The sequence below is a fragment of the Muntiacus reevesi genome, chromosome 1, assembly GCF_963930625.1.
Source record: "Muntiacus reevesi chromosome 1, mMunRee1.1, whole genome shotgun sequence".
Classification (NCBI taxonomy): domain Eukaryota; kingdom Metazoa; phylum Chordata; class Mammalia; order Artiodactyla; family Cervidae; genus Muntiacus; species Muntiacus reevesi.
This window is the reverse complement of record NC_089249.1, coordinates 153,585,151-153,601,915: the sequence shown is the minus strand read 5'-3', so window position 1 is coordinate 153,601,915 and position 16,765 is coordinate 153,585,151. Positions and strand designations below refer to the sequence as shown.

The following is a 16,765-nucleotide window of genomic DNA, read 5'->3' as shown; positions in this document are numbered from 1 at the left end:
AGATGGGCTACAGACAGAACAAAGCTGTCCTGTTTGCCAGCCTTGGGCTCTAAAGTAGGACACATGAGAGTCAACAGAGGCTTCAATTAATGAGGAGAAAAGTTTGGGGAATTCTGATTCTGTACCTTTGAATTATTGCAGTGACATAAGCATGGGCTTTTAGTAAAATTTGACTTCAAATCTCAGCTCAGCCCCTTACTAAATATGTACCCTCAGTGAAATCATAAATTGTCTTAGTTTCCTTCTCTGTAAAATAGGGATATTAACTCCTATTTCCAAGGATTTGCGGAAACTTTTGTGACAACTTTTGTGACGGACCTAGCACAGAATCCTGCACTTCAAAGGTTCATGTATTAATACATGAAGAAAGCTAACATATCCCAAATGCACACATGAGGTCAAACAGACAACTCTTTCAGTCAAAGATGTTCTAAGCCACAATCACAGTTGTGTCTCAGTGTAAAACGATGACTGTATTGAACATCTCATAACACAAATAGGAGATGCCTTGTTCAGGCCTTCATTGCTTTTCTTTCTTGATTCTATGCTTTCTTTCATAACCCGAGTCCAAACTATCAGCAAGTTTTGCTGGCTCAACCCTCAGTATATATCTGAAATTCCGATTCTATTTTCAAAATTACATATCTGACCATTTCTCCCTGTCCTCACTGGATGTGTCTTCACTTCACCTTTTCCTTGACAACTGCTAAATCTCCTTAATCTCTCGAATTTCATGTTTGCACCTACATCTGTTATTCTTACAGACAGAGTGATCTTTTTAAAATGTACTTTAGATCTTATCATTTCCCTGTTTAAAAATCTCCAGGAACTTCTCATCAAACTCCTGACCATTGCCCTAGAACAAGGCCAGGTTGTTCCAGGTGAAGTATGTGGCAACAAACACAGAAGAGCAAGCATGTTCTGGAGATGTTTGGTGGGCTGGAGCATGTTGGGAATGGAAGAGGGAGGAACTAGCAGATGAAAACAGAGGAAAGGATGTTAGGAAATACTTGGAGGAAGTCATGGCTAGACCAGAATTAGAGTAATGTGTCTGTCTGGAGACTCCCAGAGATGCAAAATCACCAGTGGAAGCAAATAGGACAGTCATTGTTGGGATTTTTTTTTAAGTCTTTATTCAATTTGTTACAATATTGCTTTTTTTTTTATTGTGATTTGGTTTTTTGGCTTCCAGGCATGTGGGATCTTAGCTCCCCGACTAGAGGTCAAACCTGTACCTCCTGCACTGGGAGGCAAAGTCTTAATCACTGTACTGCCAGAGAAGTCCTGACAACTACTGCTTTGTGTTGATCATGATTTTTAAATCTGGTGGCCTTGATTTTTTAAAAGCACAATCAGAAGCTTATTATATCCTTCCAGAAGGAAGTCAGGTTTATAGGCCAGAAACCCTGACATCAGGACAGTGGTTAAGAGGATGGACTTTGGAATCAGACAAATTTGAGACTGAATCAAGGTCCTCTGCTAAAATTATAACACCATGGACAAGTTATCTAAAGTCTTCAAGTCTCAGTTTTATGCAAACTATATTAAGAAAATTAAATAGTTGATGCTTATAAAGCATTTTTCAGTGTCTAGTACATGGGAATGGGAATAAGTGCCTAACAAATGGGAACGATCACATTATGGTTATGATAATGATGATTAAGGATTTGGTTATCTTTATAAGAGTCCCATATTCATCCCTGACTGAAATCTGAAGCAAGTCTGTCAAATTTTAAAAATCTGAGGAAACTGTCTCAAACAACAGCAATAGTTGGTATTAAGAGATACCAACAAAGGCACATACTTGGACTGGAGACACTGTCCACTCTGTCCCCCAGTCCAGAAAATCAGTATGTAAATAGAAGGGTAGCATCATGTTTGCATTTAACTGTATATAAATGTAATTATACACTCTCAGTGCTCAGTGGGTTTTTTGTTATTTTCAATATTGTCTTTATATTGCAAGCCAAAGATTTCAGCTGATATTCAACCAAAGAAGAAGTATAAGACTTATAATTGAAAACTACAAAACTTCATTGAAAGAAATTAAAGAAGACCTAAATAAATGGAAACACTACTCACATTCACAGATTAGGAAACTTAAGATGGCAATACTCCTCAAACTGATCTATAGATTCAAGGTAATTCCTACCAGAATCCTACCTAACATTTCTGAAGAAACTAACAATTCTAAAATTTCTATGGAATTTCAAGGAAAAATTCAATTTCAACCTTGAAAGTGAAGAGCAGAGTTGGAAGGCTCATACTTTCTGATTTCAAATTTACCACAAAAGTACAATAATCAAGTTAATGTGGTACTGGCATAAGGAGAGACATATATTGGACTAGAATTGGGACTTCAAAAATAAGCTTATATATTTATGATCTGTTGAACTTTCCACAAGAGTGCCAAGACAATTCAAATAGGAGGAAGAATAATCTTTTCAACAAATGGTACTGGGACAACTGGATAGCCACATGCAAAAGAATAAAGTACTGATACATGCTGCAACATGGACGAACCTTGAAGACATTACACTTAGTGAAAGAAGCCAGATACAAAAGAACACATATTTTAAGACTCCATTAATTTGAAATATCCAGAAAAGGCAAAGCCATGGAGACAGAAAGCATATTAGCAGCTGCCAGGAGCTGGGGGAAGGGGAAAAGGAAAGTGACTGCTAATGGATACAGGATTTCATCCTAGGGTGATGAAAATGTGCTGTAATTAGATAATGGTGATACTTTGGTCACCTGATGCAAAGAACCGACTCATTGGAAAAGGCCTTGACGCTGGGAAATATTGAAAGAGGGAGGAGAAGGGGACAACAGAGGATAAGATGGTTGGATGGCGTCACCAATGTGATGAACATGAGTTTGAGTAGGCTCCGGGAGTTGGTGATGGACAGGGAAGCCAGGTATGCTACAGTCCATGGGGTCACAAAGAGTTGGACACGACTGAGAGACTGAGCTGATGGTTGTGCAACTCTATGAGTTAATAAAAAACCATTTAACTGTACACACACACACACAAAGAAAAGTCACTCTGGCTCTGTGTAAAGGATAGAGCAGTTAGGGTTGGGGGTCACGAAAGCTTTGGAGGTCCTGGTAAGAGTTTTTGGAGAGAGGCAGAGGCAGTGGTGATGGACTTAAGAAGATTGATTGTCAGGGCATAGAGAAGGCACTTTACCACAGTGGTTAAAGCTGTGGGCTTTATTTATTTATTTATTTGACTGGCCTTACTACATGATTTGCAAGATCTTAGTGCCCTGACCAGGGACTGAATTTGTGTGGTTGGCAGTGAAAGCACAGAATCCTAACCATTGGTACAACAGGGAGTTCCCAAGTTGTAGTCTTTAAAGGAAAGTGTACCTTAATTTCAACCTCATCTCTGCCACTTCTGAGTTGTATCATTTAAGTTAGTCCATCTGAACCCCTGTTCCCTCATTCATAAAATGGAGGGGATAAGAATAGATCTACCTTGTAGGATTATCATGAGGGTTTGTTCATTTATTTTAAAAAGAGTTATTGAGTCTACTATGTGCTAGGCACTGTTGTAGGTACTGAGGACACAACAGTAAATAAAACAGACCAAACTCTGCCTTCGTGTAGCTTATATTTCAGTGGGGAGGAGTGAAAATTATATAAACTATAAATAAAATTATAAACTAATAAAAATACATATTTGTAAATTATAAATCTTTTCTAATTATAATTATGACTATAATAGATATAAGGATCTAAAATAGCAGAGTAGAAGGACGTGTGCTCATCTTCTCCTGCATGAACACCAAAATTGCAACTAGTTGCTTAACAACCATCAACAGGATGATGTTGAATCACACCAAAAAAAGATACCCCCTATCTAAGGGCAAAGGAGTAGCCCCAACAAGATGGTATGAGGGGGGCTGTCTCAGACCCATCAGAGACTCTCAGAGGGTGCAAACAAAATCTTGTGTGCCCCAAGACCCAGGGAAAGAAGCAGTGACTTCCACAAGAGACTGAGCCAGACCTGCCTTTGAGTGTTTGAGTGTCTCCTATGGAGGTATGGGACAGCAGTGACCTGCCTCAGGGATAGGGGCTCTGGCTGCAGCAGTAGGCTTCAACAGTGCCTGAACTGAGAACTCCTAGATGTTAAAGCTGAATTTAGAAAAGTCAGGGAACCAGAGATCAAACTGCCAACCTCCTCTGGATCATAGAAATAACAATAGAATTCCAGAAAAAAATCTACTCCTGTTTCATTGACTATGCTAAAGTCTTTGACTATGTGGTTTACAACAAACTATGGAAAATACTTAAAGAGATGGGAATATCAGACCACCTTACCTGCCTCCTGAGAAACCTGTATGCAGGTCAAGAAGCAACAGTTAGAACCGGACACAGAACAGCAGACTGGTTCAAAATTGGGAAAGGAGTATGTCAAGACTGTATATCATGACCCTGCTTATTTAACTCATATGCTGAGTACATCTTGCGAAATGCCGGGCTGGATGAAGCACAAACTGGAATCAAGATTGCCAGGGGAAATATCAATAACCTCAGGCAGATGATATCACCCTTATGGCAGAAAGTGAAGAGGCACTAAAGAGCCTCTTGATGAAGGTGAAAGAGAAGAGTGAAAAAGCTGCCTTAAAACTCAACATTAAAAAAACTAAGATCATGGCATCCGGTCCCATCACTTCATGGCATCCAGTCCCATCACTTCATGGCAAATAGATGGGGAAACAATGGAAACAGTGACAGAGTTTATTTTTCTGAAAATCCTCACGGGGCACCACAGAGGCAAGAGGGTTGTTTTCCTGAAGCAGCTGGGCAGTGGCTTGCTACTTGTGACTGGGCCTCTATCCCTCAATCGAGTTCCTCTGCATAGAACACACCAGAAATTTGTCATTGCCACCTCCACCAATATCGATATCAGTGGTGTGAAAAATCCCAGAACATCTCACTGACACTTACTTCAAGAAGAAGCTGCTGTAAGCCCAGACACCAGGAGGGTGAGATCTTCAACACACAGAGAAATACGAGATCTCAGAGCAGCGCAAGGTTGATCAGAAAGCTGTGAACTCACAAATTCTGTGAAGAATCAAAGCTGTCCCTCAGTTCCAGGGCTACCTCTGCTCTGTGTTTGCTCTCACAAATGGAATTTATCCTCACAAAGTAGTATTCTGAACTTCTTGCAAAGAACCTAATTAAATAACTTTTCCATTTCAAAAAAAAAAAAACTTTGCCTTTTACTCTGAATGAGATGGAGAATTTTGAGCAGAGGAAGAACATGATATAGCTTAGGTTTAAAAAAGATTATTTGGACTACTGTGGGAAACAGTTCATAGATAAACAAGAGAGAAATTGGTTTTTAAAAAAGTGAGATTGTTGCAATAATCCAGGTGATGATTGGGGCAGGGTAGGAGCACTGGGGAAAGAGATGGTAAGTAGTCAGATATGTATATATTTTGAAGGTAGAAAGTAAAAGTGAAAGTTGCATCTGACTCCTTGCGACCCCATGGACTATACAGTCTGTGGAATTCTCCAGGCCAGAATACTGGAATGGATAGCCTTTTCCTTCTCCAGGGGATCTTCCCAACCCGACTCCCAGGCCTCCCGCATTGCAGGCAGACTACCAGCTGAGCCACAAGAGAAGTCCAAGAATACTGGAGTGGGTAGCCTATTCCTTCTCCAGCGGATCTTCCCAACCCAGGAATCGAACCAGGGTCTCCTGCATTGCAAGGGAGTTTCTTTACCAGCTGAACTACATGGGAAGCCCATGAAGGTAGCCCAACTGGATTTGCTAAAGAATTAACTGTGAGGTATGAGAAGAAGGAAAGAGTCAAAGATGATGTCAGGTTTTTGCCTGAGCAGCTGGAGCAATGGAATTGCCTTTTACTGAGATAGGGAAGACTGTGGAAGAAACCAACTCAGGGAAAACATAAGGAATTTGGTCTTGGAATTGGTTTAAGATAACTTCTAGACATACAATTTGAAATGTCAAAGATGAAATTGGAATAAGAGTCTGGAGTTCAGGGGAGAGGTCTGAGTTAGAGATATAAATTTGGATATCATTAGCATGTTGCTGTTGTTCAGTCTCCCAGCCACGTCCAACTCTGCAACCCCATGGACTGCAGCATGCCAGGCCTCCGCGTCCTTTACCGTCTCCCGGAGTCTGCCCAATTTCATGTTCATTGCATCAGTGATGCTGTCCAGTCATCTCATCCCCTGACACCCTCTTCTCCTTCTGCCCTCGATCTTTCCAAGCATGAGGGACTTTTCCAATGAGTCGTCTGTTCACACGAGGTGACCAAAATACTGGAGCTTCAGCTTCAGCATCAGTGCTTCCAGTGAATATTCCTTAGCATACGGTGGCATTTAAAGACATGAGATTGAGTGGGACCATCTGTACAATACATGTCTACAAATTCACGAAGTGCAACTACTGAGCCCTGGGCCACTCCAGTGTTACAGATCAGGGAAGTGAAGAAGAACTAACAAAGGAGACTGAAAAGGAGCAGCGGTGTGCTTAGAGCAAAACCAGGCGAGTATGGTGTCTACTCTGAAGTCAAATCAAGAAAAGTGTTTTATGAAGAAATGAGGGAGGAAAGAGTGAGCAGATGTGTCAAACCTGATTCTAGAGCTGAATTAACCTCCAGATTTATCAACACAATGGTCTTTGGTGCCTTTGGTAAGAAGAGTTCCAGTTAAGGAAAGGGATAAAGTCTGATTAAAGAGGGCTCAGGAGAGAATGAAAGGAGAGGACTTGATGTCAAGGAATACTGATAATCACTTAGAGATGTTTAGTTGAAATGGAGAGCAGAGAAATAGTGTGGTAGCTAGAAGGGGATACAAAGTTCAGAGAGACTTCTTATTTTAAAGTGAGGCATAACACTTTTTTAAGCTGATGGGTTGATCCTTTGAAAAGTGAAGTATTGGTTATATAGGTAAGAGACAGGGTTGCAAGAACATAGGGGAAAGGATTTCAAGTGCTGGAGGGAGGACTGAGTATGTGGGTATAGATGCAGGTGGGTGAGCCATTGGTCAGAGGGAAAAGAACGAGGAAGGTGTCGAGGTTTGTGGAGAGAAAATGTATGAAATAATCTTTAGAGAAAGTGGATGAACTTTTATTTATTTAATTGAAGAAAAATTGCTTTGCAATATTGCGTTGGTTTTTGCCATACATCAATATGAATCAGCCATAGGTATACCTGTGTCCCCTCCCTCTTGAGCCTCCCTCCCACCTCCTGCCCCATCACGAAGCAGTGTGGTCACAGAGCACCTGTTTGAGCGGTCATACGGCAAATTCCCACTGCCTGTCTATCTTACATACGATGGTACATATGTTTCCATGCTGCTCGCTCCATTTGTCCCACCCTCTCCTTCCCACCCTGTGTCCACAAGACTGTTCTCTATGTCTGTGTCTCCACTGCTGCCCTGCAATCTGTTCAGATCTTTCTAGATTCCATATATATGTGTTAATATGCGATACTTGTTTTTCTCTTTCTGACTTACTTCACTCTGTATAATAGGCTCTAGGTTCATCCATCTCATTAGAATTGACTCAAATGTGTTCCTTTTAATGGCTGAGTAATATTCCATTGTATATATATATAACAGCTTCTCTATCCATCCATATCTGTCGATAGACGTCTAGGTTGCTTCCGTGTCCTAGCTATTGTAAATAGTGCTGAATGAACACTGGGGTACTTTTGTCTTTTTCAGTTATGGTTATCTCAGAACATATGCCCAGTAGTGGGATTACTGGGTCATATGGTAGTTTTATTCTTAGGTTTTTGGTTTTTTTTTTTTTCCATGTGTCCAGGGCATGAACCAGGCATAGGCACAGAGCAAAAGCCAAGCTGGGATAAACAAGGAGTTGTTTTGTCTCTCACTGATATGAGACAGGCACCACCAACCAGGTGCCACTCTACCCAGGTCAGGGACATATTCTTAGTTTTTTAAGGTATCTCCATACTGTCCTCCATAGTGGCTGTATCAGTTTACGTTCCTGCCAACAGTGGAAGAGGGTTCTCTTTTCTCCCCACACCCTCTCCAGCATTTATTGTTTGTATATTTTTGATGATGTCCATTCTGACTGGTGTGAGGTGATATCTCATTGTAATTTTGATTTGCATTTCTCTGGTAATGAGCATCTTTTCATGTGTTTATTAACCATCTGTATGTCTTCTTTGAAGAAATGTCTGTTTAGGTCTTCTGCCCCCTTTTTGATTGGGTTATTTGTTTTTCTGGTATTGAGTTTCATGAGCTGCTTGTGTATTTTGGAGATTAATCCTTTGTTAGTTGTTTCATTTGCTATTATTTTCCCCCATTCTGAGGGTTGTTGTATCACCTTGTTTATAGTTTGCTGGGTAAAGGTTTGTAAGTTTGATTAGGTCCCACTTGATTATTTTTGTTTCTATTTGCATTACTCTAGCAGGTGGGTCATAGAGGATCTTGCTGTGATTTACATCATGTGGATTGACTTTTAAAATAAAATGATTCCCAGGTAGCACTAAGGGCCCACTTGAGGTTAGTGTAAATGAATTTTTAAAAGTCAATTGATGTAGTTGTAAGTTTTTCTTCATCCACTTTCCCAAAGGTGGAGAGTAAATGAACAGTTAGATTGTCCAGGGTAGGGATTTTGTAAGGCAAAATAACAAAGAGGAGACGAGAGGTACTAGGACATATCAAGGGAGTGATAATAACGTTGGGCCTTGCAATTGAAGTGGAAACAAGAGAAATGAGAGAACATGAAATAGGTAAGGAATGGTGAATAGGTGTTAGAATCATTGGATTGTAGGGTCAAGGTGGGGAACCAAAAATCTGTTGGAGTGAATGAGTTGGAAAGAGTGGAGAGATAGAAGGATAAGAAAGATTTTTGGTAGATTATTAATAAATGGAAACAACCTCTGAAATAATAGTACAGTAAGACAGCAAAGTGCTCACTATGAAGTGGGGAAGACAAGGCAGAATGAAATGAGTGCTAATGACAGATGCATTCAATGGCTGTAGCCGAAAAGAATTTCAAGTAAGTGTGAGGGTCAGATAAAGGAATGCATGCAAAGAAAAGTGTCATTTGAGATGAACAAGTGCAAGAGCAAGTGCAGAGCATAGCCTAATACATCATAGCAGTTGTACCACTGCAGCGAGTGTTCAGGAAACAGTGGTTGGAGCACAGGATGAGAGCTATGGCAAAATAGAAGACTGGGGCCAGATTAGGAGATCTTTGAAATGTCAAGCTAATGCCTGAATATTTTCTGTAGGTAAATGTGAGCTTAGGGGCCCTTCTATGTAGTTGAGTCCACTTAAAGCATGGTATGAAGTCATATTGGTTTCTGTATATTGATCAGTCTAAAGTCTTTCTTAGCCATTATATACATAGGTCATATTTAGAGTTTTTACATTTCACTAGGATTTTCTGTTTGTCCTTTTAAGATCACTTCCCCTCAACTGTGTTGATACTGTTGTTTCTACCCAAACAATGTACTGCTATATGCCCGTTCACTTTCTTTCGAAGAGCCTTCAAATCCACCACCCGATGTTAGTAGGAAAGCTTAACGTGATCCCTTGTAGCTCTGAAATGGGCTTAGTATGATCAGAACTATGCTGTCCAGAGTATTAAGACTGGTTGCAGCTCATAAGGGCCTTCCCTGGTAGCTCAGACAGTAAAGAATCTGCCTATTGTGCGGGAGACCTGGGTTAGATCCCTGGGCCTAGAAGATCCCCTGGAGAAGGAAATGGTTACCCCCTCCAGTACTCTAACCTAGGAATTCAATCATGGACAGAGGAGCCTGGTGGGCAACAGTCCATGGAGTCACAAAGAAGTGGACATGACTGAGCAACTAACACTTTAACACTTTTCAGCAGAGTGGAAGATTAAATAATCATATTTTTCCAAGTTTAGGAAGATTAAAGGGGCACAACCTCGAAACTGAGGTGTCAGATTTTTTTTAGGAGCTCAGTGTCAGTACCAACGATGGGGGTCAGTCTCTTTGCAAGCTATATTTATGATATGATTTGAAGATACCACAGTCTCTGTCTTCACAGACTTACCAGTTAAGTGTTGAAACTATTACATTCTCTATCTGCCATTGCAGCTTTGGCCAAGTCCCTCCTCTCTTCTGGACCCAAGGTGCTGTCTTTAAAAAGAGGGTTGCAGTCAGCCTTCTCTAAGGTCCCTTCCAACTCTGACATGCTCCGATTTTTTTGTTATCATTTATTCACTATTAAACTTATGTGGCAGGCATTTTTCCAAGCACGAGATCCTCTCACCCCTTTGCTCTGTCTGCCAAGCTACTGTTATGAATTGTGTAGTGTTTTTCTTCATGTAACACATTTGAGAGAAAATCATGTAAAAGGCTTTGTTTTGTTCCAGCAGCTGAAAACAATAAAACCACCAGAATGCCATGCAGCATCATTTTGTACTGCCCTCCAGTGGTGGCCCAAACGCCTTTTCCTGGTTGAAGTTTAAGCAATAAAATGAATTTTCAGAGGAGCTCACATTATATAAAGGTAGGGGAGTCTTAGAGGGCCTAAGGAAAGGATCTAATCAGATCCCTCTTCTTAAGAAGGAGGAGCTGAGGCCCATCATTGTTATCATCACCATGCAAACCTATACTAGTTTCTCCTGTCTTTGAAGAGATATTTTAAAACCCTTTCTCTCTGGGTCTATTTCTCTACTCCCCTTCACAACCAAATTTCTCAAAAGAGTTATCTATATACTTTTTCTACTTAATCATCTCCAAGTCATTTTTAAACTTTTCACTCTAAAGTAATTCCAAACTTTCAGAAGAGGTGAAAAGAATTCCCATATACTTTCAGCCAGGTGCACCAGGAGTTATTATTTTGCCAGTCTCTTTATCTGTATGTGTGTTTATTTGTACACATGCACACATAAATATATAGATGTTTATATATTCTATATAGAGAGCGAGGAGTTCTGAACCATTTGAATTGTAGCCTTCATTCCTAACACTCTGAATATTTCAATGTGTATTTTCAAAGAACAAGGTCATTATCTTACATACCTACATACCTTTCTCCCTACCCCCAACCCCAGTATGATGGTTAAATTCAGGAAATTTAACATTGATATAATCCTTACTTATAGTTCACATTTGAAGTTAACTTATTGGCCTAGTAATATCCTATCTAGCAGTCGTCCCTCCAATACAGGTTCTGATCCAGTCTTGATCCCTAATCATGTACTGCATTTAACTCTCATGAGTCTTTAGTTTCTTTTAATCTAAAATAGATTGCTATTCATGATACTGACTTTTTTTTTTTTAAGTACAGGTCACTCTTTTATAGAGTTTCCCTCTCTTTGGGTTTGTGTCCTATTTCCTTATGATGAGATTTATATTTTTCTTCTTTTTGGAGTGGGCAGGAATACTACTTGTAGGATGCTGTGTTCTTAGCATGTCACATGAGGAGACATATGGTGCTATCTGGTCCCATTATTGATGATATTCATTTTGATCAGTGGTATCTGCTAGGTCTTCACTGTAAAGTTAGCAATTTTTTTCCTACATAAATAATGAGTAATATGTGGAGAGGTACTCTGAGACTAAGATCATGGCATCTGGTCCCATCACTTCATAGTAAATAGATGGGAAAAAAGTAGAAACTGTGGCAGCTTTTATTTTCTTGGGCTCCAAAATCACTGCAGATGGTGACTGCAGTCACAAAATTAAAAGATGCTTGCTCCTATGGAGAAAAGCTATGACAAACCTAAACAGCGCGTTAAAAAAGCAGAGACATCAATTTGCTGACAGAGGTCCGTGTAGTCAAAGCTATGGTTTTTCCGGTAGTCAAGTTGGGTGTGAGAGCTGGACCATAAAGAAGGCTGAGTGTCGACGAATTGATGCTTTCAATTGTGGTGCTGGAGAAAACCCTTGAGAGCCCCTTGGACTGCAGGGAAATCAAACCAGTCAATCCTAAAGGAAATCAACCCTGAGTATTCATTGGAAGGACTGATGCTGAAGCTGAAGCTCCAATACTTTGGCCACCTGATGTGAAGACCCAACTCATTGGAAAAGACCCTAATGCTGGGAAAGATTGAGGGCAGGAGTAGTGGGTGACAGAGGATGAGATGGTTGGATGGCATCACTAATTCAATGGACATGAGTTTAAGCAAACTCCGGGAGATAGTGCAGGACAGGGAAGGCTGGCATGGGGTTGAAAATAATCGGACACAGCTAAGTAACTGAACAACATCTCTGAGACTGTAAATATCTTGTTCCTCTTCAAAACTTGTGCCTGAGGTTTCAACACTCACTGATAATTCTTGCCTGAATCAATTACTATGATAGTTGCAAAATGGTGATTCTAGGGAATTCGCTGGTGGTCTAGTGGTAAGAACTACATGCTTTCATTGCCCTGGGCCAGGGAACTAAGATTCACAAACTACTCAGCCAAAAAAAAAAAAAAAGTAATTCTATAACTCCATTAGTTCATCTTCATTTTTTCAGTTAGCATTCTACTATAAATAAGATCTTTCCCTTATCTCTTATTTATTTACATATTATCCGTTTTAAAAAAACCTCATCAATTCTTATTTTATTTAATAGATTATAGTTATTTTATTTAATCCATTATTGTCATTGTTCATTTTATTGTTCAACTTGTCCTAGATTTGGCTGTTGAGACCCCCTTTAAGCTAGCTTCTGTGTCCTTTTGACACAGGCTCATTTTTTTGCTTTTTAGCTTTTCCTAGCTTTCTGATATAATACAGTACAGTGCTCCATATTCATCTTGTATTTTCCCTGTCTAGCCTTGGAAATCATCCCTCTCTCTGCAACAGCACTGCTTTTAGTGGGGAATGGTATTTAGAAGCCAAGACCTGGGCACCAGGTGTATCCATTGCTACTGGGGAGTAATTTCTTCTAGGCCCTTTAAGTTAACAGAGCCAAGGAGGAAAGGTAACTTAAAACAGTTCAACTATTTTTAATCATGAATTCAGTACTGGGTACCTCTAACTCCAGTTCAACACCACAGGGTTCTTTCTCCCATTCCTAATTTGCATCTCCCTTTTCCCACAGTTAAGAACTCTGGCTCTCAACAGCACTGATGTCTTTTTTTTTCATTTGTTCAGGGTTGTGATACACACCAAATAGTTTCAGAATTGCTATATTTGTTCCACTAAAGAAAAAACCCCAACAATCTATTAAATATGGCTCAATATTTGTCTGCAGTTTTGTTTTTAGACTGAAGGAATATAGTCAAAATACTGTGTTCAAAAGTTATCTGGATTCGTTTTTTATTTTCCCTCGGAGTGGTTATATTACTTATTTAAATATAGTTAAGTTTATTTCTGTCTGTTTATGTTCAGTTTTAGGATCCCTTTCATCCTTGTGGATTCAATTTTCTTTTTTGAATATGTGAAAGCTGACATTGTCCAAAAGTCAAATGCAAACACAAAACACACAGAACACTTCACGAATTTGTGTGTCATCTGTATGTAGGAGTTATACCAATTTTCTCTGTATTGTTCCAGTCTTACTATACATGCTGTCAAAGCAAGAACGCCTCCAATTAATTTTTCAACCTATTTGATGCTATAGAAATGTGACCCCCTTCACCCACACACACATCCTTCACTGAAACTGCTCTTGTCAAAGTCATCAGTGACTAATATTTTTCTATCCTCATCTTAGTGGACTTTCCACACTCTAAATAAACCTCACCAATATTCTTGAAACAGTCTCTTCTCTTGGTTTTTGTTATCCTACTCTTCTGGCTTTCCTTTCTTTTCATAGACCTGTCCTCATTCCCGTTGTCTATTCAACCACCCTAAATAAAATGTGTTACTCCTCAGTCCCCTTGGCTCCCTTCACTTCCCTCTGTGTATTCTCTTTCTAGCTGATCTCAGTCATTTCTAAACCTTCAAGTGCTGATTATGCTAATGACTTCTAAATTCATATTTTCATCCCAGACCTCTCTCCTGGTCTCCAAGCTTATAACCAACTGCCTAATTGACAACTACTTGGATATCTCACTGACATCTTCAGTTTAACAAGTCTAAAATAGAACTCCTCATTTCCTGGCCAAACCTGCTTCCCCCAGGCTCCTCCCTTTCAGCAGATATCACTTCCATCTGTTGGCTGCTCTAGCCAGAAACTTAGGAGTCATTCTTGATTTCTCTGTTTTCCTCAACCACAGTGTCCAAGCTATCTACAATATATGAAAATTTTACTTCCAAGAATAAGTCAAATTCGTCCATTTTTCTGTCTCTACTTCCACCACTTCACTCATCTCTCACTCAGACTCTTCAACTGTCTCATAATTGGCCTCTCTTTTGTCCCCCACACATTCATTCTCCATTTAGTAGCTACCATGACGTTTTTGAAAACAAAGTAACAATACAAGTTTATATTTATTAGGTGTTTCTTAAGTGCCAGGAAGTGCTGTAAGCACTTTATATGTATTTAGTCCTTACAACCACTCTATTAGATAAAAACCAATTTACCTCAATTCTATAGGAAAGGAAACTGGAGCCCAGAGAGGTCAAGTAATTGCCCAAGGTCACACAGCTGGTAAACGGTAGAACTTAGGCTTGGACTCAGGCTGAATCTTCAGTCTTCATGCTTATCTACCACATTATACTGGGTCATATTACTACCCAGCCTCAAATACTTTCATGGCTTCTCTCTACACAGGGACTAAATACCCAACTCCATTCCAGCGTCTGCTGATCCTGTGCCATGCTTCCTGCTTACCCCTCCAAACTCATCCCAGGCTGCTTCCCTTTCCTTCACTTCCCTCCAGCAACCTGGCTTGTTCTGTTGTTTCCCAGCTTCCTTGAACATAAGCCCTTTCTTACTGGCAGGCATTACACATCCTCTGCCTCAAACACTCTTCTCTCTGGCTCCTTCTCATTCTACAGACCTCACTTGAATGATCTGTTCTGAGAGAATTTCCCTCACCATGATATTTCTTAAACAGCTCCTTTCCTGCTATGTTCTATTGAAGCCCCATTCTTGTTTTCTTTTAGCCCTTAAAACAATTTGTAACTATTTATTTGTTTGTAAATAAACAAGTTTTGGTTTTTTTTGTTTTGTCTCTCTCCCCTACTAAAATGAAGTGCTGTGAAGGCAAAGGCTGTGTCTAGTTGGTAAAAAATTGTTTTCTACCTCACGTTTGTGTACTCAGAGCTTACACAGTGCCTAGTTCATAGAAGGAACTCTAGAAGATTTGTTGAATAGACATATGTTTTTCAACTTCATAGCTTCTGTTTACTTGTATTTTCTGCTTCCTCATCACTTTAGTTTGTCACAGCCCAGGCTCCATTTTCTCCTACTCTTACCCTTAACCTCATGACCTCTCTCTTTAGTTATAATTTTTATTGCTGTTAATGGCCTCAATCACTTCATGTTTCCCAACTCGAATCCCTGAGAGAGAAATATTGATTTGTCCAACTCATTTTTTAGAAGCCAGGCAACATTTATAGGCTGTTGGTTGCTTGTCTTTGGGTCAGATTCCCAGTCCTGGCCCAAACAGCTGTGTTGAGCAGGGTGTGGGTGGTCTGCACTGTGCTGCTCCGTTTCCTTTCTGGGACTCTTATCTTTTTTTTTTTTTTCTGAAACCACTGTGAAGTTAATTTTTTTTTTTTTTTTCAAATTCAAGTAGATTTATTTTCTTTCTTCTTTTGTTTTTTTTTTTTTAATTTTTATTTATTTATTTATTTATTTATTTTAATTAGTTGGAGGTGGGACTCTTATCTTGAATCATAGCCCAGAAAATTGTCAGGCCAAAGTTTGACTGCCCAGTGAAGTGTTCTAAAGGAGCTTGGTGATGATTCAGATTTCCCCTAAGGCAGTACTGTGGGTGAGCTCTATGGGCTCTGGGTTCCCAGGACTCTTAGCAAGCAGTGCCTAAGGACTTATGGAGCATTTACCGCGTGCCAGGCACTCTGCTTTACACGTACTCTCTTGATTCAACCTCACAACATTCAGGTGACGTCAATAGTATTATAATCCCCACTTTACAGGTGAGGAAACTGAGATTTAAAGGATTTGGTCCCTGGGCCAAAGATCAAGATCTAGTAAATGGCAATGCCCAGATGCTAATTTAGATTTGTCTGACTCCATAGCCCATCCTCCTTACATGACGCTAGACTGTTTACCTTCTCCTTATCAACCATGTCACCTTGGTCAAGTTACTTAATGTATGTGACCTTCTATTTCCTTATCAGCAAAATGAGGGTATTAGTACTTAATTCATGGGATTATTATACATTTATGAGCAATCATAATCTATTCCAATAAACATAATAGTCACATTAGTATATCTCAGTTTAGTCTGAATCTAAATTTTCATATGTGAAAAGCAGAATTATCAACTCCAGTTGTCCATAAAGAACAGGATCTCCTGTGAGCCTTTATCCTGCAGGCAAGTATTCCTGGTCCAAACCATGAAGACATGGGGCTTTGAGAGAGACAACAGTCACTGTTTCCACTGTTTCCCCATCTATTTGCCGTGAAGTGATGGGTCCGGATGCCATGATCTTGGTTTTCTTAATGTTGATAGTAGCAATATTTTTTATATCAATCTCTCAAAAGCAATAGAAATGAAAACAGAAATAAGTCAATGGGGCCTAATCAAACTTATAAGCTTTTGCACAGCCAAGGAAACCATTAAAAAAAAGATAAACCACAGAATGGGAGAAAATATTTGCAAACAATGTGATCGACAAGGGCTTAATTTCCAAAATATGCAAACAGCTCATATAACTCAATAACAAAAAAACAACCCAATCAAAAAATGGGCAGAGGACTTAAAT

The 16,765-nt window shown here is 39.7% G+C and overlaps 2 non-coding genes across 2 annotated transcripts; both read right to left on the bottom strand.

Annotated features, from left to right (window-relative positions):
- Positions 1-7,795: 7,795 nt before the first annotated feature.
- Positions 7,796-7,930, bottom strand: LOC136156460 (small nucleolar RNA SNORA48). Its single transcript, XR_010661010.1, has one exon. It is a non-coding gene; the product is annotated as a small nucleolar RNA SNORA48 (small nucleolar RNA).
- Positions 7,931-13,403: 5,473 nt separating this feature from the next.
- Positions 13,404-13,506, bottom strand: LOC136156782 (U6 spliceosomal RNA). The gene has a single exon (XR_010661259.1). It is a non-coding gene; the product is annotated as a U6 spliceosomal RNA (small nuclear RNA).
- Positions 13,507-16,765: the final 3,259 nt, after the last annotated feature.